A 23544-nucleotide genomic window follows, 5' to 3' on the forward strand; every position below is an offset into this window, starting at 1 on the left:
GTGAGAAAAGAACAATGAGCAAAGAATGCATGTGATTCTTTTCTTAGCTCTCAATTCCAGCCTGAGGTAAGGGAGAAAATGAATGTAATTGAGACTCTCCCCTCTCCAGGGGTCCCAACCAACCACCACCATGACACACTAGGATCCTTTGAAAAGATCTCAATAATGCATGTTGTCAGGAAATTGGCAGAAGAGAGCCTTCCTTACAGGTTTAAGCAAGTAAGTTTCCATGAGAAGCACCTGAAGAGTTCATCAGGGGGAGAAGAGATGTTTATGATGCTCAGGGATACAGGGTGCTACAACTGTGGTTGTGTTTGGAAGTGAAAAGGAATCTTTGGTGGTAAGAATAGGATAGGTGATTTAATCAGTTAAGAGGCTCTTGTTTAGAGCCTTATTTCTCCTCATCAAATGACCTTTTGGAGTTGGCAGTATTCCAAGTTTCAGGCAAGTTATGTTACATAAGAGTGTATCTCCTTGACCATCTGTCTTTGTGTAAAATCATCTTACAGTTATGTCTTGGAAAAGCTATCTCACACAAATCATTATTTATACATATTTTTTCCAGAATCAGTTTAATGTAACAAATGTTTATTAGTGCCAGTTATGAGCTCCGTTCTGTGAAGTCAGAAGAGCAATGAGGATCTCAGTTGCTGGGAGCCGTGGCTAAGGAAGCATGACAGGAATCCAATCATCACATTATACTGATGATGCTATTTGTGGAAAACCTGAGGATTTTAATCTGGAACCAAGGTTCACTTTGTATGAGATATGGCAGACAGCAGAGGCTTTGGGTATGGAAAGTCTAAGTTTCTAGGCTCAGAGAACTTAATTCTCAGGAGTCAGGTCTTTTTTCATAATGAAATTCTAAGACTTGTGATGCCCAGATTTCTTCCAGGCAGCATTCTCTCTAATTATAGTTCCTCTGAGTTACTGCAGGTGTTTAGAACCATAATGTTGAGAGAGAGAGAGATTATGAAAACAAGTCCATGTCAGTGGGGGTATAGCTCAGGGGTAGAGCATTTGACTGCAGATCAAGAGGTCCCTGGTTCAAATCCAGGTGCCCCCTGCATATTCTTCATGCTTTAGAAAAATACGTATTGATTTTGACTTTTATCTTCTGTGGCTCATGGCTCTTTGAATAATCACTAATTTCCCTTTTGTATATGCCAGGTGGCAGACTATGTTCTTTAAGTTAATTACCTCCTTCATTTCTCATCAAAATTTTACAAGACACATTATCTCCATTTTGCATGAGGAGTCTGAGACTTGGAGATACTACAAAGCTCAGGTCCAGGATTTGAACTCAGAGCATGGTTCTCAATGACTTCATTATACTACTCATTCTGTTCTCTTTCTGTTAAAATCTTTGTCACAAAATTCCACTTAGTAATGCTCCCAAGGTGTTAGAACTGTCCATAGAGTTTTAGAACATTTGGCTGCAGGGCAAACTCAGTAACTTAGTGATGGAGTCCACACTTTACAGTGTCCTGGGGGCAGTCAGGGAATAGAGTCCTTGTTCACAGAACACTGCTGTGGATAAACATGAACTGGCCTAAAGTTTAGGGAACTGCACTCCTTTCCTGCTCTAAAGCTTGAGGACTTTCTATTACCTTTCCACCCCCAGTTCATTTCCTGCAGCAAGCACCCCACCTTGGGTGCCTGCATTCCGGACCCAGGCTGGGGCCAGAGGTCAGGCCTTAGTCTAGGTTTAACTCCTGCCTACAACTCAGGTACTGCTGCATTTTTAAATTAGCTTGAATGACATGCACTGAGCACCTATTATGTGCCAGAATTTTGCAAAGTGTGAACCCAGAAGTGACTAAGACACAGCCCCTGGACTCAGTGTGCTCTCAGCCAGGAAGCAGGCCTGTAAAATAAGAAGTCAGACAGCTGTGGGCTGGACTGAGCTGGGCCAGCTTCAGGAATGCAGAGGAGACAGCTATTACCTCTGTCCAGAGGAGGGAGGTTACAGGAGGCTTCCAAGAGGAGCTGATGGCAAGTCAGGGTCTCACAGAATCTCACCAGAGGGAAGGTGGAGGAGAGGCAGGGGTGCGGTGAGTGAGGGTTGGGTCCCAGGTAGAGAGAACTGCATGGGCAGAGGCTGGAGCCAGACGGATGCAGTTGGAGGCAGCTGGAGCACAAAATGTGCTATGCGGAGTGTCAGCAGAGGAGGCTGAAGCTGAGGAGGCAGACAGGGATCAAAATGTAAGAACTCTTGTTGTGCTGAGAGGCTTGCAGTTTATCATGGAGGTATTTAAGAGGAGTGGCCTAGATGCACCTGATTTTAAAACGCTGCTGTGGGAGCAGTAGGGGATGGATGTGAGGGGTGGAGGCTGGGAAACAATTTAGGAGGTGGTGGCACTGCGGTGCAGGGGTGGCGGTGGGCGTAAGTGATGTCAAAGCTAAAATCAGCAGTACCCAGTGATTAACTTGTACTGGGGAGGAGAGGTTGGAAGAAACCCAGAGTCATGTTACATGCTTTGGCCAAATGACTGAGTACACAGTGGTGTCACCAACCAAGACAGGGAGGAGGCTGATCAGATGGTTATATAGGCAGGCCTGGCACCCAGCTCTGAGCCCACACTGAAATCCTGGCCCCACCACCTCCCAGCTGCATGGCCACTCTGTGCTTCAGTTTCCTTACTTGCAAAATCAGTATGCTAACAATAATACCTGTTCTGTTGGATTTTTTGGTGATGATTCAGCAGGAAGTTATGGCTAGAACTTTTAGTACTGAGCCTGGCACATAGCAAGTGTTTAGTAAATATGGACTATTATTATTACAACAAAGCAAAATAAGAGGAGATGCAGGTTTGAGCAGGAAGACAGCAAGTGTAGTTTGGGGCACACTGGGTTTGCAATCTGAGGTTTCTGTAGAACCTCAGAGTGGAGCGGCTGGGAAGGGTCGTCTACGGCCCTCAGAGAGCTGTGAGCTGGACCTCTGGGGGCTGTGGGTTCCTTAGCTTCACAGCAGCTGCCAGGCTTCATCAGGGAGAACTTACTGCAGTGACAGAGATTTCCTTGACCTTTCTTCTCCATCTTGGAGATACACAAGATTGAAACTTTTCAGACTGGAACTCAAGGAACTAGGAATCTGTGGTGTTCAAAGGTGAATTTTGGACTTCTTAACTGTTTTTTTTTTTTTTTCCAGCTGTAAAATGAGGCAGTTCACCTGGATGAGATCCCCTTGAAAATCTGATGAAATCATGTACAATATACAATTCATGCACACATACAATATTTGCCTGTAATTCAGAGTTGAACATGAACCTCTGTAGTCCAGTTGTGGATACCCAGTTAAGACCCCCTCCATGTCCAATACTTGATGGCAGCCTATGATATTTACAACATTCACTGATGTGCTTGGAGATTTATGGGCAGTTGGTGGGTATTTTAAACACTGGAGAGCTAGACTGAGAATATAGCACTGAGCTTTAAGTTCTGAGAAGAGAATGAACATACATGCTCTGGGAAAAGTAGGAGGTGATGTGGTTAGAAGGGAATCAGGGATGAAATTAAATCTAGGAGGAATCTCATCCACACAGATATTTATGAAGTATGATGAAACTCATAAAAGTGGAATAAGTGCTTATAGGGGGCATAATAGCATCAGGGGGTATAGCTCAGTGATAGAGCATTTGACTGCAGATCAAGAGGTCCCTGGTTCAAATCCAGGTGCCCCCTGTTTTTTTCTTTTGTTCTTCCTGGCAGTTTCATTAAAAGACTGGATCTAGGGTGAGGTAAGCAAGGTGCCTAGGGCTCAAAATTTAAGGAGGCACTCACTCTCAGGTTCATGGAGGTGCCTTGGCTTATTAATTCCCTCACAGTAGAACTGTGTGCTCATGTAAACCTACCCTGCCTGCACCAGACACACACAAACACAGCCACACACCCAGAGACACCCAAAGACACCCCCACACCAGATGTCCCCCAACCACACACACACACAGATCCACACACAGTCACACACAGACACACCAATAGACAAAAATACACACACACATGCACTTTCTCACATGTACCTTTATTTCTCCAGTCCTGTATATTCAAGTCTTATCAACCAGAAACTTCCAGCTTCCTTTCTACAAACTTTTTATCTTTTAGTAATTTAGAGTTACAGAAGAGTTGTAACGATAGTACAGAGAGGTCCCCTATAACTTTCACTCAGCTTCCCCTAATGTTGACAAACTTACATAACTGTGACATATTTCTCAAAACTATGAAACATCAGTGCAGCACTATTAACCAAACCAAAGACATCATTCAGATTTCACCAGTTTTTCCACCAGTGTCTTTTTTCTGTTCCAGGATTCAATACAGTGTACCATGTTGCACTTAGTCATAATGTCTTCTTAGTGTCCATCAACTTCTGACAGTTGCTCAGCCTTTCCTTGTGGGTTTTTTAAAATTGAAATGCAGTTGAGTTACAATGTTGTGTTAATTTCTGATGTATATCAAAGTGATTCAGTTATACATATATGTATAATTCTTTTTCATATTCTTTTCTATTATGGTTTATCTCAGGATATTAAATATAGTTCCCTGTGCTATACAGTAGGACCTTGTTGTTTATCCATTCTCTCTATATATATATCTATTCTATATATCTATTCTATATAATAGTTTGCATCTGCTAACTCCAAACTCCCAGTGCATCATTCTCCTAACCCCTTCCCCCCTTGGCAACCACACGTCTGTTCTCTATGTCTGTAAGTCTGTTTCTGTTTTGTAGATAAGTTAATTTGTGTCATATTTTAGATTCCACATATAAGTGATATCATATGATATTTGTCTTTGGCTTACTTCACTTATGTCTAGTTCCATCCATGTTGCTGCATTATTTTGTTCTTTTTATTCCATTATATATATGTACTACATCGTCTTTATCCATTCATCTGTCAATGGATATTTAGGTTGTTTCCATGTCGTGGCTATTGTGAATAGTGCTGCTGTGAACAGAGTGGTGCATGTACCTTTTTGAATTAGAGTTTTGTCTGGATATATGCCCAAGAGTGGGATTGCTGGATCATAGGTAATTCTTTTTTTTTATTGCACATATATTTTAATGCTCAATTTTAAAATTAAAAACATAAGAGATAAACTTTTGAAAACCTGTTTTTGGTAACTTTTAACAGATTGTACTATCAATTAAATTCCCATAAAATTATATCTGAATTACAAATTTGTTCGTAATTTGGTTTTTGATCACTTCAGACACATTAAAGAATAGCCAAAACATCCAAATGCAATTTTTTTTTTTACAAAATTCACTGTTACCTGCCTACTTAACATACTCTGAAACTCATCATCATGAATTTTGTTCACTTTCTTGTTCTCTTGACATCCACTTAGATTTAGAGTTACCCCTGCTTTTTATATTCCCTAATGGTTTCCTAATGTTACTTTGATAACTTCCCAGGGTTTCAGTAGACTTACAAGAATGTGGGGCTCTAATTAATGGGTCTGGATTTCTACCTGACTAATTTCTAAAAATGTTTGAAGTATAATCTGCATACATAAGCACAAACAAAACCTACCCATCTAATCAGTCCCCAGAGCAAGAATGATAACATTACTAGTGAGCAGAGGGAGTTGATGAAGCAGATATGTTTTACTCAGTTCTTGTTTAAATCTATAGCCATCGTAATGACCCTTGGTCAACTCTGAGAACTAAACTACTGGAATGTTCACATAGTGGCTGGGTAAAGATATTAGTCTATATGCCCAAAGTAGTGAGTCAAGATGAGCAAGCATGTTAAAGTAAACATCAAGTTTCATGATGTGTACCCAGGGCCTGGTTTGGGGTTCACATCCATGACTAGGAAGTGACCAATTCCATTTAGGAACTTTGGACCCCAAGACTCAAGCCAAGTTTCCTGAGCATGGTCATCTCACACATATTCTTGTACTTCCCACCTGGAGAAGAAGATGCATCCCCTGCATAGGGAGGACAAGAAAGCCTGCTTTTTACCTCTCTAACATTTGCCTGTATATATCTTTTTTCTGTTATTTCTGCCCTGTATCCTTCGCAGTAATAAATCTTAGCCATGACTAAAACTACATTGGGTCATGTTAGTCCTTCCAGTGAATCCCCAATCTAGCGGGTGATCATGGGATGGCTGAGACCATGGCTGAGACCATTCTGAGGTGACTAGCACCTCAGAAGATCCCTTCTTCCTCCTTTAAAATCAGTATGTCTCCCAAGAATAATTACCATCTTGACTTCTAACAGCATAGAGTAGTTCTGCTCGTTTTTGAACAATATATATTCGGAATCATACAGTCTGACAGTCTGTGCTCTTTTGTACCTAGATTCTTTCACTCAAAATGTTTGTGCGAGTCATATATGTTATGTGTGTAGTTGTAGTTTAATCATTTTCATAGCTGAATTGAGTATTTTCATTGACTATATTACAATTTATGTTTCCATGCTTCTGTAGATGAACATCAGTGTTGTTCTAAGTTTTGGATGATTATCATTGTTGTTGCTGTGTATATTTTGTTTCATGTCTTTTGGTGAACATGTGTATACTCTTCACAATAATTCTGTTTTTAGCTTTTTGAGGAACTTCTGTACGGTTTTCCATAGTGGCTGCACCAGCTTACATTCTCACCAACAATGTAAGAGTGTTCCCTTTTCTCTCCTTGTGGGGTTTTTTTTTTTTTTGTATACTTAACACTTTTTAAAACTTTGGGTCAGATATTTTGTAGAACACTCCTCACTTTGGGTTTGTCTGGTGTTTTCTCATGATTAGCTTGGGGTTATGTACTTTGTGGAAGAAGATCATAAATGTGCTGTGTCCTTTTTAGTCACATCTTATTAGGGGCAGAAGAAAAACACCGTAGCAATTTACTGCCACATTGGTAAAATGTTTAGGTGTCCAGTGTCTGAGGCACTTCAGGATATGCCTTCTACAGTGAGAGACACAACACAGAACAAGGCGCATCACTCAGTGAGCCTCTTTGGGTTTTGGTGGCAATGTGTTTCTCTGGTATGTTTACTAGATAACAATAACCCATAAGATTGCCAGTTTTTTTGTGTGTGGACCCCAAGGCAAGAAAAGGGTCTGCACATAGGCTGTGGTGAACAGTAAAGATTGGTATCCTTTTCCTGCAAGGTCTGATGCAGGTAAGGTGGCCTCTGTCCCTCTTGTAGCTATGTCATCTAGCAAAATGTGGCCCTAGGGTCACCGTTCCAGTTCATAGCTGCCTTAGCCCAGGAGTGACATACATCACTTCTGCTTACAGTTTGCAGGACAGAACTAGTCATGTGGCCCCAACTTCATGCACTGGAGGTTATAACAGCTACTGGCTAATTCAGTGAATGAATAAATAAATGAAGCAAGGTATACAAAGAAAGTATATTTCTAAATTATTTGGAAACTAATTTTATTATAAGGCAAGAGTTATACCTCTCACATTAAAAAACTACTTATTGCTGCTTAAAAGAGTCAACCTTTTATTGAAGAAGAAAATGTTGTCTGTGCCCATCATGTAAAATACAGAATAATAATTGTTTTTACCAGTTTGTTTTACTCTGAGAAATGTTTCATACTCTGCCTCCCTTTCTAAAAGTGTCCACATGACCTTCAGCCATTGTAAAATCAAAGCACCTTTATTATATACAATTTCAAACATATATCAAAGAATATAGGAAGGAATAAAAATTGGTTGGTTCTTCACCACTGTCTTTAAAACTGTTGTCTTTTTTATATGGGATTGTGTTTGTACATGTGTGTGCTTTTTGTGTGAATGTATGTAAATATTTATTAAACAAAAATGCATCAGGCATATCTTAGGCAGCATCTCAGATCCTCTTGGCCTTGACCATTTCTGAGGCCCTTGACCACCTTTTCTGTCCTGGCTGCCACGGGGGTAACTGAGTATGAAAGGACCTGTCAGCTCCACCCAGGCATGCCCTGCAGCCTTCCCTCCTGTCCACGCTGGATGCTCCAGCCTCCCATTCTTGGCTTCCTTCATGCTTTTGAAGTGTGAGAGGTCACGGGCCCAGTTGGTGCCCCCACATACAGAACTTGGAAGTGTTAAGGAGCTCATGCACCATGGGGAAACCTTTCACCAATGAGATGCAGAAGCTGAGGCTAAAATCTTCTCCTCGTTTCTTAGGACAGATTGTCTGGGGATGCAGTTCTTCACACATCCTCTCAAGAGACAGTTTTATGAGATCAAGCAACTAGTGCATTTGTTACCACATGGAGGCCATATTGGAAATTCACCTTTGAACTTATTGAACCTTCTTTCTCTTCCTCCCTCCCTTTTCCCTCACTCCTGCTCCCTGGGATGGCACTTTCTGAAAAACTAATAGCACACAAGCTTTTCTCAAGCTCAAGGTTCTGGGGTACAGGGGTACAGCAGACACTCTGGATGCTTTGCCAATTTTCCTTTCAGCCCTTCCCACACAGTTCACCCTGGCCTGATTCCAACTGCCAGCATCTGCATCTCTTCTGAGGGTTTTTTTTTTTTTTTTTTACCAAGAGCCTACTTTGCATATGTTCATGGTAAGGTGGAGGTGCCAGAGAATTAATGGCCCTTGGGAACAGCCCTCAAACAATGACTGACAGAAGCTGTTGTTTAAATACCCCTGATTTCTTACACCTTCCACGGGATCACTCTGAGCCATGATGCCGTCTGCCTGGGCTCCAGAGTTCCCAGTGGAATTGAGTTGGGTTGTCCAAGGAGGTAACTTGCATGACGGTACAGTCTTTACTGGCTTTCCCTTTCCTGTCCCACTCCTCCTCTCCTCACCAGTGTGCCTTGTGGTCATCTCTCAAATAAGTGACTTGAACTTGAATTCTTGACTCAAGAGTCTGCTGCTGTGGGAACCCAAACCAAAATATAAACCTAAGGTACATTTTGTAATTAATTAATTAATTAGGCTGCATCAGGTCTTAGTTGCAGCACGTGGGATCTTTGTTGTGGTATGTGGAATCTTCCTCTTAGTTGTGGTATGCAGGCTTTTCTAGTTGCTGTGTGCAGGCTTCTCTCAAGTTGTGGCACACGGGCTCCAGAGCATGTGGGTTCAGTAGTTGCAGCACGGTACACAGGCTTAGTTGTCGTGCAGCATGTGGGATCTTAGTTCCCCAACCAGGGATCAAACCTGTGTCCCCTGCACTGGAAGGCGGATTCTTAACCACTGGACCACCAGGGAAGTCCCTAAGACATATTTTGTTAAGTTGATATAACTGATTTTTTCCATTTAATAATATATCCTGTACATGATGTTAGATATTCTAAAACTTTTCTAAAATATATGAGTTTTAAGTGCCACATGGTGTTTAACATATGGATTACACAAATAATATGTTGGGCATTTCAGTTGTTTCCAAGTTTCCTATACAACTATAATTAACCAGCATTAAATGGAGCTGGACAGGCTTTGTCTCTAGGGCACAGTTACAAATACACAGGCCACAGAAAGGTCATTTGTGCATGTGATGGGAAAGAAATAATCAATGTAGAGATTTCCCCTGACTTCTATTTGATGTTTTTTGAAGGTTGCCATATAACAGGGGTTCTTTAGAGAAAAATCAAAGGAATCTCAATTATATTCTATAATACTTTAAAAGGAAATGAGTTGCATCCAAGCTTTCATCAAACAAGGTACCATTTCTCTCTCATTTCTCTTTGAAAAGAAATGACAGCTAAAAGCTGATCATGTGGTACTTTGCTACCTGATGGATTTCGTTTTTCTGTGGGGAAACTTTGGCTTCCTTCTTCCAAAGGGACATATCTCTGTCACTATTTTACAGTTAGGATAACTTCTAACAGTTTATTCTGGTTTCCTGAATGATTTGGGACCAGATAACCACCCACTGTGAGCTCTGGGTTCTTTTCCTTTGTACATTGGGGATAATAATAATATTTCCCTTACTAAGTTTGATGTCAGAATTGTATAATATAATGTCAATAGAGTACATAGTAACTGCTCAATAAATGAGAGTAATTATTTTCCAGTTACTTCCTTTTCAATGGTGAAGGGAATAGTGTAGAGCAGAGGTTGGGGTTTAAGAAATATGGAGGGGCATAAGGGTGGGACATGCAGATGTCTAATTAGATTCAGGGAACATGAATGGTTCTCTGCTCAAAGCGATCTTCTGTACAGATTCTTCCTGCTGTGACAGTCCAGGTCCCATAGCCCTGCATAATCCCAGCCTTCTTACCTTGCTCAGTGCTTCTCAAAGTGCCCCAGGAGCATCAGTAACACCTGGGAACTGATTAGAAATGCAGATTGCCAGGCTCCCCTTTGATTTTTAGGCTCAGAATCTCTGGGGGAGGGCAGTAATCTCTGTTTAAAAAAATCTGCTGGTGAACATTAAGGGCTTGGGCCTTTGTATCTGGCCTGCCCTGGGGTTCCTGCCTGATTCAGGTACCCCCTCTTACAGCCTTCATCCTGAGATGTTACTATTTGCTCTGTCTCAATTTTGTATTCCTTTCCAGCTCTGATTTTGACTCCTCAACTTTCGAGTTGTACTAAGACCTTTGATCTGCCATGGGATGTGATTTCTACTTGTCTGTTGGTCCCTGTATCTGGTGGCTCCAGACAATTCATCCTTGGGCCATTTAGCCACTGGGACTTCAGTCTGCCTGAAGCCAGACCAGGAAGCCAATATTTCTACCAGGTTTTGGCCCCTGTGGGAGGACTGGCCCATTACTAGCCCAACTTCCAAGCTCAGTCCTGCCGCAGGCTCTGAAGCAATGCGACACCACATCAGGGAAATAAAAGAACCTCTGGATTCATAGCTCTGTCTCCAGGACTCAGTCCAACATGTGGTTCCTGTTGCTTTGACTGCCCCCAAATTCCACCTGAGTCCCTGTCTTCATTCTCAGCTCAGTGTCCCCTTTCCTCTTGGGCTGGAGCCCTGCTTCCCTCTCGTTAGTCTTAGTGGCTGGAGTCTTATTGCTCTCAGTATATTATTTACCTACTGCTGCATAAAAATTTACCCCATCACTTACTGACTTAAAACAATGATGAACATTTGTTACCATACACAGTTTCTGAGGGGCAAGAATTCAGAGGCAGCTTCGCTAGGTGATTGTGGCTCGGGGTCGTTCATGAGGTTGTCATCAAGCTATTCATGGAGGAAGCCTTGGCTGCCACTGGCCGTGCTGCTTTCAAAGGGGCTCACTCGCTCACACAGTCAGCAAACTAATGCTGGCTGTTGGCAAGAGACCTAAGCTTTTTGCCGTCCAGACTTCTCCACAGGAGTGTCTGAATATTCTTAGGATGTGACAGCTACCTTCCCCTGCATAAACCAACATTTCTGTCACATTTTATTTGTTAGAAGCCAGTCATTAAGGGCACTCCACACTCAGGGGAGGAGAATGAGTCTGTACCTTCTGAAAAAAGACGTGTCAAAGAATTTGTGGGCTTATTTTAAAACCACTGGAGTCAGTCTTTGGGGAAAAACTTCCTTCCACATACCACCCAATTTTTAAGATGCTCTGCTCTGCTGGCCTATTCTGGCAGATTCTAGATGCTGACTTTTATTTTGGGCCAGGTAACTGCACCTCCCACCAGACAGAGAGCCCCTCTTACCTATTTTCAGTATTCAACCCAAGTTGGTATTGATATCCAAGGGGTCTTATCTCTTTATAATGATAAGATTCAGTCATAATTGAGCACCTGCTGTGTGAATTGATAACTGGTTTATTGTTGCCTGTTTCTAACTTGGTGCATCAGACATGTCCTAACAAACACAATCAAAGCCTTTGTCAATAAGAGATTGAGTTAATAATTATTTTGTATGTTAACCAGGCCCAGGGCTGCCACACAAATATATGCGTTAGAACATCATGCAAAGCTGCCCATCTGAGCAGGAGAGTAGTAGCTGAAATCCAGGCCACACTCCATTAACCGAGCTAGTCTGGGCTGCATGTGCCTACAGGGAAGGGAGACTTTTTCTTTGTTTTTATTTATTTATTTTTAAATGTATTTTATTGAAGTATAGTTGATTTACAATGTTGTGTTAATTTCTGCTGTACAGCAAAATGATTCACTTATACATAAATATACATTCGTTTTCATATTATTTTCCATTATGTTTCATCACAGGATTTTGAATATATTTCCCTGTGCTATACAGTAAGACTTTGTTGTTTATCCTTTCTATATATAAAAGCTTACATCTGCTAACCCCAACCTCCCATTCCATCCCTCTCCCATCCCCCTCCCCCTTGACAACCACAAGTCTGTTCTCTGTGCCTGTGAGTCTGTTTCTGTTTTGTAGATAAGTTCGTTTGTGTCCTATTTTAGATTGCACATATAAGTGATATCATATGGTATTTGTCTTTTTCTGACTTACTTCACTTAGTATGATCATATCTAGGTCCATCCATGTTTGTGCAAATGGCATTATTTTTTTCTTTTTTATGGCTGAGTAATATTCCATCTATATATATCTATCTCACATCTTTTTTATCCATTCATCTGTCAATGGACATTTAGCTTGTTTCCATGTCTTGGCTATTGTAAATAGTGCTGCTGTGAACATAGAGATGCATGTATCTTTTTGAATTATAGTTTCATCTGGATATATGCCCACAAGATTGCTGGATCATATGGTAATTTTATTTTTAGTTTTTTGAGGAACCTCCATACTGTTTTCCACAGTAGCTGCACCAATTTACATTCCCACCAACAGTGTAGAACAGTTTGAAGGGAGCCTTTTTCTAATGCACATGAATGTGCCATTAATTTGCTGAGCATTAAACCCTCAGGGCTGTGCCAACCCAGTGTGGATATCTTTTCTAATTCTCACAAAGGTGTGTATGAACTAGGAGTGGCCCTGGTTGGATCTCTTTTTGTTGCACACAACAGAAGCCCAACTCAAATTGGTGTTTGCAAAACAGGAATTTAAGTGAAAAATCTAGGTTTCATATTTGGCTTCAAACATGGCTGTACCCAAGTCATGTTACCAGGAATCTGTTTTTTCTCCCTTTCTTGGATCTGCTTTTCTCTGTGTTGTTTACATTATTCTCAGGAAGATTCTCCCCAAGTTGTGGCCAGTTGACCAAGTTGACCTCCTTTCCTCTTAGCCATCCGAGGACAAAAGGAAGTTTGTCTTCTGGATACTTCCAGCACAAGTCCTGTGATTAAGTCTCACTGGCCTGTTTCTGAACCAGTCATGTAGCGATGGCCATGGAATTTTGTGATTTTACTGTGTCTTCATTCTTTGCCTATTTCTAGAGCTGGGAGTTTGTTCTGCCCATTCAGACCACACTAAGATTGGGAGTGGGTGGTTATCTAAACAAAAAGCTGGACGCCTTTATCAGAAAAGAGAGGGTAGATTGAGAACAAGGCATTGCAGCTGCATCCATTCACCAAAGTGTCATCACGGGGTGGAGCAGCAGGAGGGGGCTGAGAAGGTGATGAAACCAAAGCTTGGGTTTTGCCCATTATCCTGTGGTGGCCACAGGTTCCCTGCAGACTCCCTCTCAGGGAACTGAACAGCTGATTGCACAGCTCAGTGTGGCCTCCTCGTGTCAGCAGTGTAAATGGCTCTCTCACAAAGCATCTGAATCTTATCTAATTCCATTTCATTTCCCATCCAGTTCTTGCTCAGGGTTCCTTGATGTCGCCAGCCTTTTCCTTTCTTGCTCTCATACTGTCTCATTTCTGAGCTTCTGTTCTGAGGAGCAGGAGCTGATATTCACAAACCTGCAGCCTACAAAAAGAAGACCCCAAATACAGTAATTTAAGCTAAATGAGAAGACACAGAAACACACAGCAGATAAAGGAGCAGGTAAAAACCCACCAGACCAAACAAATGAAGAGGAAATAGGCAGTCTACCTGAAAAAAATTCAGAGTAATGTTAGTAAAGATGATCCAAGATCTTGGAAACAGAAAGGAGAATATACAAAAAATATTTAACAAGGACCTAGAAGAAATACAAAGCAATCAAACAATGATGAACAACACAATAAATGAAATTAAAAATTCTCTAGAAAGAATCAATAGCAGACTAACTGAGGCAGAAGAACAGATAAGTGACCTGGAAGATAAAATAGTGGAAATAACTACTGCAGAGCAGAATAACAAAAAAGAATGAAAAGAATTAAGGAGAGTCTCAGAGACCTCTGGGACAACATTAAATGCACCAACATTAGAGTTATAGGGGTTCCAGAAGAAGAAGAGAAAAGGAAAGGGACTGAGAAAATATTTGAAGAGATTATAGTTGAAAAATTCCCTAACATGGGAAAGGAAGTAGTCACTCAAGTCTAGGAAGTGCAGAGAGTCCCATACAGGATAAATAGAAGGAGAAATACGCCAGGACACATATTAATCAAACTATCAAAAATTAAATACAAAGAAAAATATTAAAAGCAGCAAGGGAAAAACAACAAATAACATATAAGGGAAACCCCATGAGGTTAAGAGCAGATCTTTCAGCAGAAACTCTGTAAGCCAGAAGGGAGGGGCAGGACATATTTAAAGTGATGAAAGGGAAGAACTTACAATCAACATTACTCTACCCGGCAAGGATCTCATTCAGATTCGATGGAGAAACTAAAACCTTTACAGACAAGCAAAAGCTAAGGGAATTCAGCACCACCAAACCAGCTTTACAACAAATGCTAAAGGAACTGCTCTAGGCAGGAAACACAAGAGAAGGAAAAGACCTACAATAACAAACCCAAAACATTTAAGAAAATGGGAATAGGAACATACATAATGATAACTACCTTAAAGGTAAATGGATTAAATGCTTCAACCAAAAGACATAGACTGACTTAATGGATACAAAAACAAGACACATATATATGCTGTCTACAAGAGACCCACTTCAGACTTAGGGACACATAGAGACTGAAAGTGAGGGGATGGAAAAAGATATTCCATGCAAATGGAAATCAAAAGAAAGCTGGAGTAACAATTCTCATATCAGAAAAAATAGACTTTAAAATAAAGACTATTACAAGAGACAAAGAAGGACACTATATAAGGATCAAGGGATCAATTCAAGAAGAAGATATAACACATGTAAATATTTATGCAGCCAACATAGAAGCACCACAGTACATAAGGCAAATACTAACAGACATAAAAGGGGAAATTGACAGTAACACAATCATAGTAGGGGACTTTAACACCTCACTTTCGCCAGTGGACACATCATCCAAAATGAAATTAAATAAGGAAACACAAGCTTTAAATGATACATTAAACAAGATGGACTTAATTGATATTTATAGGACATTCCACCCCAAAACAACAGAATACACATTTTTCTCAAGTGCTCATGGAACATTCTTCAGGATAGATCATATCTTGGGTAACAAATCAAGCCTTGGTAAATTTAACAAAATTGAAATTGTATCAAGTATCTTTTCTGACCACAACGCTATGAGACTAGATATCAATTACAGGAAAAAATCTGTAAAAAATACAAACACATGGAGGCTAAATAATACACTAGTAAATAACCAAAAAAATCACTGAAGAAATCAGAGGAAATCAAAAAATACCTAGAAACAAATGACAATGAAAACATGATGACCCAAAACCTATAGGATGCAGCAAAAGCAGTTCTAAGTGGGAAGTTTATAGCAATACAATCCTACCTCAAGAAACAAGAAATATCTCAAATAAACAACCTAACCTTACACCTAAAGCAATAAGAGAAAGAAGAACAAAAAAACCCCCAAAGTTAGCAGAAGGAAAGAAATCATAAAGATCAGATCAGAAATAAATGAAAAAGAAATGAAAGAAATGATACCAAAGATCAATAAAAATAAAAGCTGGTTCTTTGGGAAGATAAACAAAATTGGTAAACGATTAGCCAGACTCATCAAGAAAAAAAGGGAGAAGACTCTAATCAACAGAATTAGAAATGAAAAGGGAGAAGTAACAACTGACACTGAAGAAATACAAACGATCATGACAGATTACTACAAGCAACTATATGTCAATCAAATGGACAACCTGGAAGAAATGGACAAGTTCTTAGAAAAGCACAATCTTTTGAGACCGAACCAGGAAGAAATCGAAGACATAAACAGACCAATCAGAAGCAATGAAATTAAGACTGTGATTAAAAACCTTCTAACAAACAAAAGCCCAGGACAAGATGGCTTCACAGGAGAATTCTATCAAATATTTAGAGAAGAGCTAACACCTATACTTCTCAAACTCTTTCAAAATAGAGCAGAGGGAGGGACACTCCCAAACTCATTCTACAAGGCCACCATCACCCTGATACCAAAACAGACACAGATGTCACAAAGAAAGAAAACTACAGGCCAATATCACTGATGAGCACAGATGCAAAAATCCTCAACAAAATACTAGCAAACAGAATCCAACAGCACATTAAAAGGATCATACACCATGATCCAGTGGGGTTTATCCCAGCAATGCAAGGATTCTTCAATATATGCAAATCAATCAATGTGATAAACCATATTAACAAATTGGAGGATAAAAACAATATGATCATCTCAATAGATGCGGAAAAAGTTTTCCACAGAATTCAACACCTGTTTATGAAAAAAACCCTCCAGAAACTAGGCATAGAGGGAACTTACCTCAACATAATAAAGGTCATATATGACAAACCCATAGCCAACATCATTCTCAGTGGTGAAAAACTGAAATCATTTCCTCTAAGATCAGGGGCAAGACAAGTTTGTCCACTCTCACCACTATCATTCAACATAGTTTTGGAAGTTTTAGCTACAGCTATCAGAGAAGAAAAAGAAATTAAAGGAATCCAAATTGGAAAAGAAGAAGTAAAGCTGTCACTGTTTGCAGATGACATGATACTATATAGAGAGAATCCTAAATATGCTACCAGAAAACTACTAGAGCCAATCAATGAATTTGGTAAAGTTGCAGGATGCAAAATTTATGCACAGAAATCTCTTGCATTCTCATACACTAATGATGAAAAATCTGAAAGAGAAATTAAGAAAACATTCCCATTTACCATTGCAACAAAAAGAATAAAATACCTAGGAATAAACCTACCTAAGGAGACAAAAGACCTGTATGCAGAAAACTATAAGACACTGATGAAAGAAATTCAAGATGATACAAATAGATGGAGAGATATACCATGTTCTTGGATTGGAAGAATCAACATTGTGAAAATGACTCTACTACCCAAAGCAATCTACAGATTCAATGCAATCCCTATTAAAATACCACTGGCATTTTTCACAGAACTAGAACAAAAGATTTCACAATTTGTATGGAAACACAAAGGCCCTGAATAAGCAAAGCAGTCTTGAGAAAGAAAAATGGGGCTGGAGGAATCAGGCTCCCTGACTTCAGACTATACTACAAAGCTATAGTAATTAAGACAGTTTGGTACTGGCACAAAAACAGAAATAAAGGTCAATAAAACAGGATAGAAGGCCCAGAGATAAACCCCCCCACACACAGTCACCTTATTTTTGACAAAGGAGGCAAAAATATACAATGGAGAAAAAACAGCCTCTTCAATAAGTGGTGCTGGGAAAACTGGACAGCTACATGTAAAAGAATGAAATTAGAACACTCCCTAACACCATGCACAAAAATAAACTCAAAATGGATTAAAGACCTAAATGTAAGGCCAGACACTCTAAAACTCTTAGAGGAAAACATAGGCAGAATGTTCCATGACATAAATCACAGGAAGATCCATTTTGACCCATCTCCTAGAGAAATGGAAATAAAAACAAACAAACAAAATGTGACCTAATGAAACTAAAAGGTTTTGCACAGCAAAGGAAACCATAAACAAGAGAAAAAGACAACCCTCAGAATGGGAGAAAATACTTGCAAACGAAGCAACTGACAAAGGATTAATCTCCAAAATATACAAGTCGCTCATGCAGCTCAATATCAAACAAACAAACAACCCAATTCAAAAATGGGCAGAAGACCTAAATAGACATTTCTCCAAAGAAGATATACAGATTGCCAAAACACATGAAAGGATGCTTAACATCACTAATCATTGGAGAAATGCACATTAAAACTACATGAGGTATCACCTCACACCAGTCAGAATGGTCATCATCAGAAAAATCTACATGCTTTCCCTGGTGGTGCAGTGGTTAAGAATCCGCTTGCCAATGCAGGGACATGGGTGTGAGCCCTGGTCCCAGAAGATCCCACATGCCATGGAGCAAATAAGCCTGTGTGCCACAACTACTGAGCCTGCACTTCAGAGCTCACGAGCCACAGCTACTGAAGCCTCCTTGCCTAGAACCCATGCTCGGCACAAGAGAAGCCTCCACAATGAGAGGCCTGCACACTGTAATGAAGAGTAGCTCCTGCTCGCTGCAACTAGAGAAAACTCATGCACAGCAATGAATACCCAATGCAGCCAAAAATAAAATGAAATAAATAAATAAATAAATAAATCTACAAACTGTAAATGCTGCAGAGGGTGTGGAGAAACGGGAACCCTGTTGCACTGTTGGTGGGAATGTAAATTGATACACCCACTATGGAGAACAGTATGGAGGTTCCTTAAAAAACTAAAAATCGAACTACCATACGACCCAGCAATCCCACTACTGGGCATATACCCTGAGAAAACCATAATTCAAACAAGTCATGTACCGCAATGTTCATTGCAGCTCTATTGACAATAGCCAGGACATGGAAGCAACCTAAATGTCCATTGACAGATGAATGGATAAAGAAGATGTGGCAAATATATACAATGGACTATTACTCAGTCATAAAAAGAAACGAAATTGAGTTATTTGTAGTGAGGTGGATGGACCTAGAGTCTGTCATACAGAGTGAAGTAAGTCAGAAAGAAAAACAAATACCTTATGCTAATGCAGATATATGGAATCAAAAAAAAAAAAGGTTCTGAAGAACCTAGGGGCAGGACAGGAATAAAGACTCAGACATAGAGAATGGACTTGAGAACATGGGAATGGGGAAGGGTAAGCTGGGACGAAGTGAGAGAGGGGCATGGACATATATACACTACCAAATGTAAAATAGATAGCTAGTGGGAAGCAACGACATAGCACAGGAAGATCAGCTTGGTGCTTTGTGACCACCTAGAGGGGAGGGATAGGGAGGGTGGGAGGTAGACACAAGAGGGAGGAGATATGGGGATATATGTATATGTACAGCTGATTCACTTTGTTGTAAAGCAGAAACTAACACACCATTGTAAAGCAATTATACTCCAATAAAGATGTTAAAAAAAAAAGGCAGGAAATAGTCATTTGAGGAGGTTATCCTGTTTCAGGTCATACGTTTGGGTTGACCCATTCTTGGTTTGGGGCCCTAAGCCTATCAGACAATTACATTTCTCTCTCTACAGTAACAGGTTAAGGAATGGAGTCACAACCCAGGCACAGCCAAAGAGATTTTAACTTGACTTTGTTTTAAATCTAGGTTTATCACCAACTGGTCTCATTTTGCATTGATTTGTGTGAGTAAAATAGATTTAATAAGGAGGAAATTAACCACATGATACAGACACTGGGAAAGAGAAGGCAGCTGAAAACTATTGGGAAGGAGGAGGAAAGACAGAGCATGAGCAGAAAGCAGAGGAAGGCAACATGGATTGAGGTAGAATATATACTTGGATCAACCTTTGATCATGGGGTCAAATTTTGGTTAGATAGTAGAATATTGGTAGGTTTGCCAGATTTAGCAAATAGAAATATAGGACACCTGGTTGAATTTGAATTTTAGATAAGTAAGATTTTTTTAGTATAATTATGTCACATTTAAATATTGCGTGACCATCCTTAAATGTAAGAGTATGGAGATTTTTCTCTTCTAGGGTGAATGTGTTATCTTGTGGCATCTGGGTCCTTCAGGTGACACTGACTTCAGCTCATACCTTGAGATGAAACTATGGAGGAGCTGTACTTTAAGTTTCTGGAACTTCTGGCCTCTTCCTTGTTTCAACAGATGCTTCAGCAGGCTGAAATATTCACATATTCTTTCTTACCTCTCCTCTGACCACTATGACGATACCCTTTTATTTTGGAAATTCTTCCAATACAAACGTGGAGAGAATCGCCATGAACTTCCATGTCCCTATTTGAAAACTTATTGATACTTTGTCAATCTTCTTTCATCTATTCTCTTCCATTCCTTTTATTTTGCCTGAGTGGTTTTTTTTTAAACATCTTTATTGAAGTATAATTCCTTTACAATGGTGTGTTAGTTTCTGCTTTATAATAAAGTGAATCAGTTATACATATACATATGTTCCCATATCTCTTCCCTCTTGCATCTCCCTCCCTCCCACCCTCCCTATCCCACCCCTCTAGGTGGTCACAAAGCACCGAGATGATCTCCCTGTGCTATGCGGTTTCTTCCCACTAGCTATTTTACATTTGGTAGTGTATATATGTCCATGACACTCTCTCACCCTGTCACATCTCACCCCTCCCCCTCCACATATCCTCAAGTCCATTCTCTAGTAGGTCTGTGTCTTTATTCCCGTCTTGCCACTAGGTTCTTCATGGCCTTTTTTTCCCCCTTAGATTCCATATATATGTGTTAGCATACTGTATTTGTTTTTCTCTTTCTGACTTACTTCATTCTGTATGACAGACTCTAACTCCATCCACCTCATTACAAATACCTCCATTTCATTTCTTTTTATGGCTGAGTAATATTCCATTGTATATATGTGCCACATCATCTTTATCCATTCATCCAATGATGGACATTTAGGTTGCTTCCATGTCCTGGCTGTTGTAAATAGAGCTGCAACGAACATTGTGGTTCATGACTCTTTTTGAATTATGGTTTTCTCAGGGTATATGCCCAGTAGTAGGATTGCTGGGTCGTATGGTAGTTCTATTTTTAGTTTTTTAAGGAACCTCCATACTGTTCTCCAGAGTGGCTGTATCAATTTACATTCCCACCAACAGTGCAAGAGGGTTCCCTTTTCTCCACACCCTCTCCAGCATTTATTGTTTCTAGATTTTTTGATGATGGCCATTCTGACCGGTGTGAGATGACACTTCACTGTAGTTTTGATTTGCATTTCTCTAATGATTAATGATGTTGAGCATTCTTTCATGTGTCTGTTGGCAATCTGTATATCTTCTTTGGAGAAATGTCTGTTTAGGTCTTCTGCCCATTTTTGGATTGGGTTGTTTGTTTTTTTGTTATTGAGCTGCATGAGCTGCTTGTAAATCTTGGAGATTAATCCTTTGTCAGTTGCTTCATTTGCAAATATTTTCTCCCATTCTGAGGGTTGTCTTTTGGTCTTGTTTATGGTTTCCTTTGCTGTGCAAAAGCTTTTAAGTTTCACTAGGTCCCATTTGTTTATTTTTGTTTTTATTTCCATTTCTCTAGGAGCTGGGTCAAAAAGGATCTTGCTGTGATTTATGTCATAGAGTGTTCTGCCTATGTTTTCCTCTAAGAGTTTGATAGTGTCTGGCCTTACACTTAGGTCTTTAATCCATTTTGAGTTTATTTTTGTGTATGGTGTCAGGGAGTATTCTAATTTCATACTTTTACATATGCCTGTCCAATTTTCCCAGCACCACTTATTGAAGAGGCTGTCTTTTCTCCACTGTATATGCTTGCCTCCTTTATCAAAGATAAGGTGACCATATGTGCGTGGGTTTATCTCTGTGCTTTCTATCCTGTTCCATTGATCTATATTTCTGTTTTTGTGCCAGTACAAAACTGTCTTCATTAATGTAGCTTTGTAATATAGTCTGAAGTCAGGGAGCCTGATTCCCCCAGCTCCATTTTTCGTTCTCAGGATTGCTTTGGCTATTCGGGGTCTTTTGTGTTTCCATACAAATTGTGAAATTTTTTGTTCTAGTTCTGTGAAAAATGCCAGTGGTAGTTTGATAGGGATTGCACTGAATCTGTAGATTGCTTTGGGTAGTAGAGTCATTTTCACAATGTTGATTCTTCCAATCCAAGAACATGGTATATCTCTCCATCTATTTGTATCATCTTTACTTTGTTTCATCAGTGTCCTATAATTTTCTGCATACAGGTCTTTTGTCTCCTTAGGTAGGTTTATTCCTAGATATTTTATTCTTTTTGTTGCAATGGGAAACGGGAGTGTTTTCTTAATTTCACTTTCAGATTTTTCATCATTAGTATATAGGAATGCAAGAGATTTCTGTGCATTAATTTTGTATCCTGCTACTTTACCAAATTCATTGATTAGCTCTAGTAGTTTTCTGGTAGAGTCTTTAGGATTCTCTCTATATAGTATCATGTCATCTGCAAACAGTGACAGCTTTACTTCTTCTTTTCCGATTTGGATTCCTTTTATTTCTTTTTCTTCTCTGATTGCTGTGGCTAACACTTCCAAAACTATGTTGAATAATAGTGGTGAGAGTGGGCAACCTTGTCTTGTTCCTGATCTTAGTGGAAATGGTTTGAGTTTTTCACCATTGAGGACGATGTTGGCTGTGGATTTGTTATATATGGCCTTTATTATGTTGAGGAAAGTTCCCTCTATGCCTACTTTCTGCAGGGCTTTTAACATAAATGGGTGTTGAATTTTGTCGAAAGCTTTCTCTGCATCTATTGAGATGATCATATGGTTTTTCTCCTTCAATTTGTTAATATGATGTTTCACGTTGATTGATTTGCGTATATTGAAGAATCCTTGCATTCCTGGAATAAACCCCACTTGATCATGGTGTATAATTCTTTTAATGTGCTGTTGTATTCTGTTTGCTAGTATTTTGTTGAGGATTTTTGCATCTATGTTCATCAGTGATATTGGCCTGAAGTTTTCTTTCTTTGTGACATCTTTGTCTGTTTTGGTATCAGGGTGATGGTGGCCTCGTAGAATGAGTTGGGGAGTGTTCCTTCCTCTGCAATATTTTGGAAGAGTTTGAGGATAGGTGTTAGCTCTTCTCTAAATGTTTGATAGAATTCGCCTGTGAAGCCATCTGGTCCTGGGCTTTTGTTTGTTGGAAGATTTTTAATCACAGTTTCAATTTCAGTGCTTGTGATTGGTCTGATCATATTTTCTATTTCTTCCTGGTTCAGTCTCGGCAGGTTGTGCATTTCTAAGAATTTGTCCATTTCTTCCAGGTTGTCCATTTTATTGGCATAGAGTTGCTTGTAGTAATCTCTCATGATCATTTGTATTTCTGCAGTGTCAGTGGTTACTTCTCCTTTTCATTTCTAATTCTATTGATTTGAGTCTTCTCCCTTTTTCTCTTGATGAGTCTGGTTAATGGTTTATCAATTTTGTTTATCTTCTCGAAGAACCAGCTTTTAGTTTCATTGATTTTTGCTATTGTTTCCTTCATTTCTTTTTCATTTGTTTCTGATCTGATCTTTATGATTTCTTTCCTTCTGCTAGCTTTGGGGTTTTTTTGCTCTTCTTTCTCTAATTGTTTTAGGTGCAAGGTTAGGTTGTTTATTCGAGATGTTTCCTGTTTCTTGATGTAGGCTTGTATTGCTATAAACTTCCCGCTTAGAACTGCTTTTGCTGCATCCCATAGGTTTTGGGTCGTCGTGTCTCCATTGTCATTGGTTTCTAGCTATTTTTTGATTTACCCTTTGATTTCTTCAGTGATCACTGTGTTATTAAGTAGTGTATTGTGTAGCCTCCATG

General features: G+C 39.7%; 2 non-coding genes across 2 annotated transcripts; both read left to right on the plus strand.

The window, feature by feature from the left end:
* Window positions 1-994: 994 nt before the first annotated feature.
* On the plus strand, window positions 995-1066 carry TRNAC-GCA (transfer RNA cysteine (anticodon GCA)). The gene has a single exon. It is a non-coding gene; the product is annotated as a tRNA-Cys (tRNA).
* A 2546-nt stretch (window positions 1067-3612) lies between these two features.
* Window positions 3613-3684, plus strand: TRNAC-GCA (transfer RNA cysteine (anticodon GCA)). The gene has a single exon. It is a non-coding gene; the product is annotated as a tRNA-Cys (tRNA).
* Window positions 3685-23544: the final 19860 nt, after the last annotated feature.

The sequence above is a fragment of the Balaenoptera ricei genome, chromosome 4, assembly GCF_028023285.1.
Source record: "Balaenoptera ricei isolate mBalRic1 chromosome 4, mBalRic1.hap2, whole genome shotgun sequence".
Lineage (NCBI taxonomy): Eukaryota > Metazoa > Chordata > Mammalia > Artiodactyla > Balaenopteridae > Balaenoptera > Balaenoptera ricei.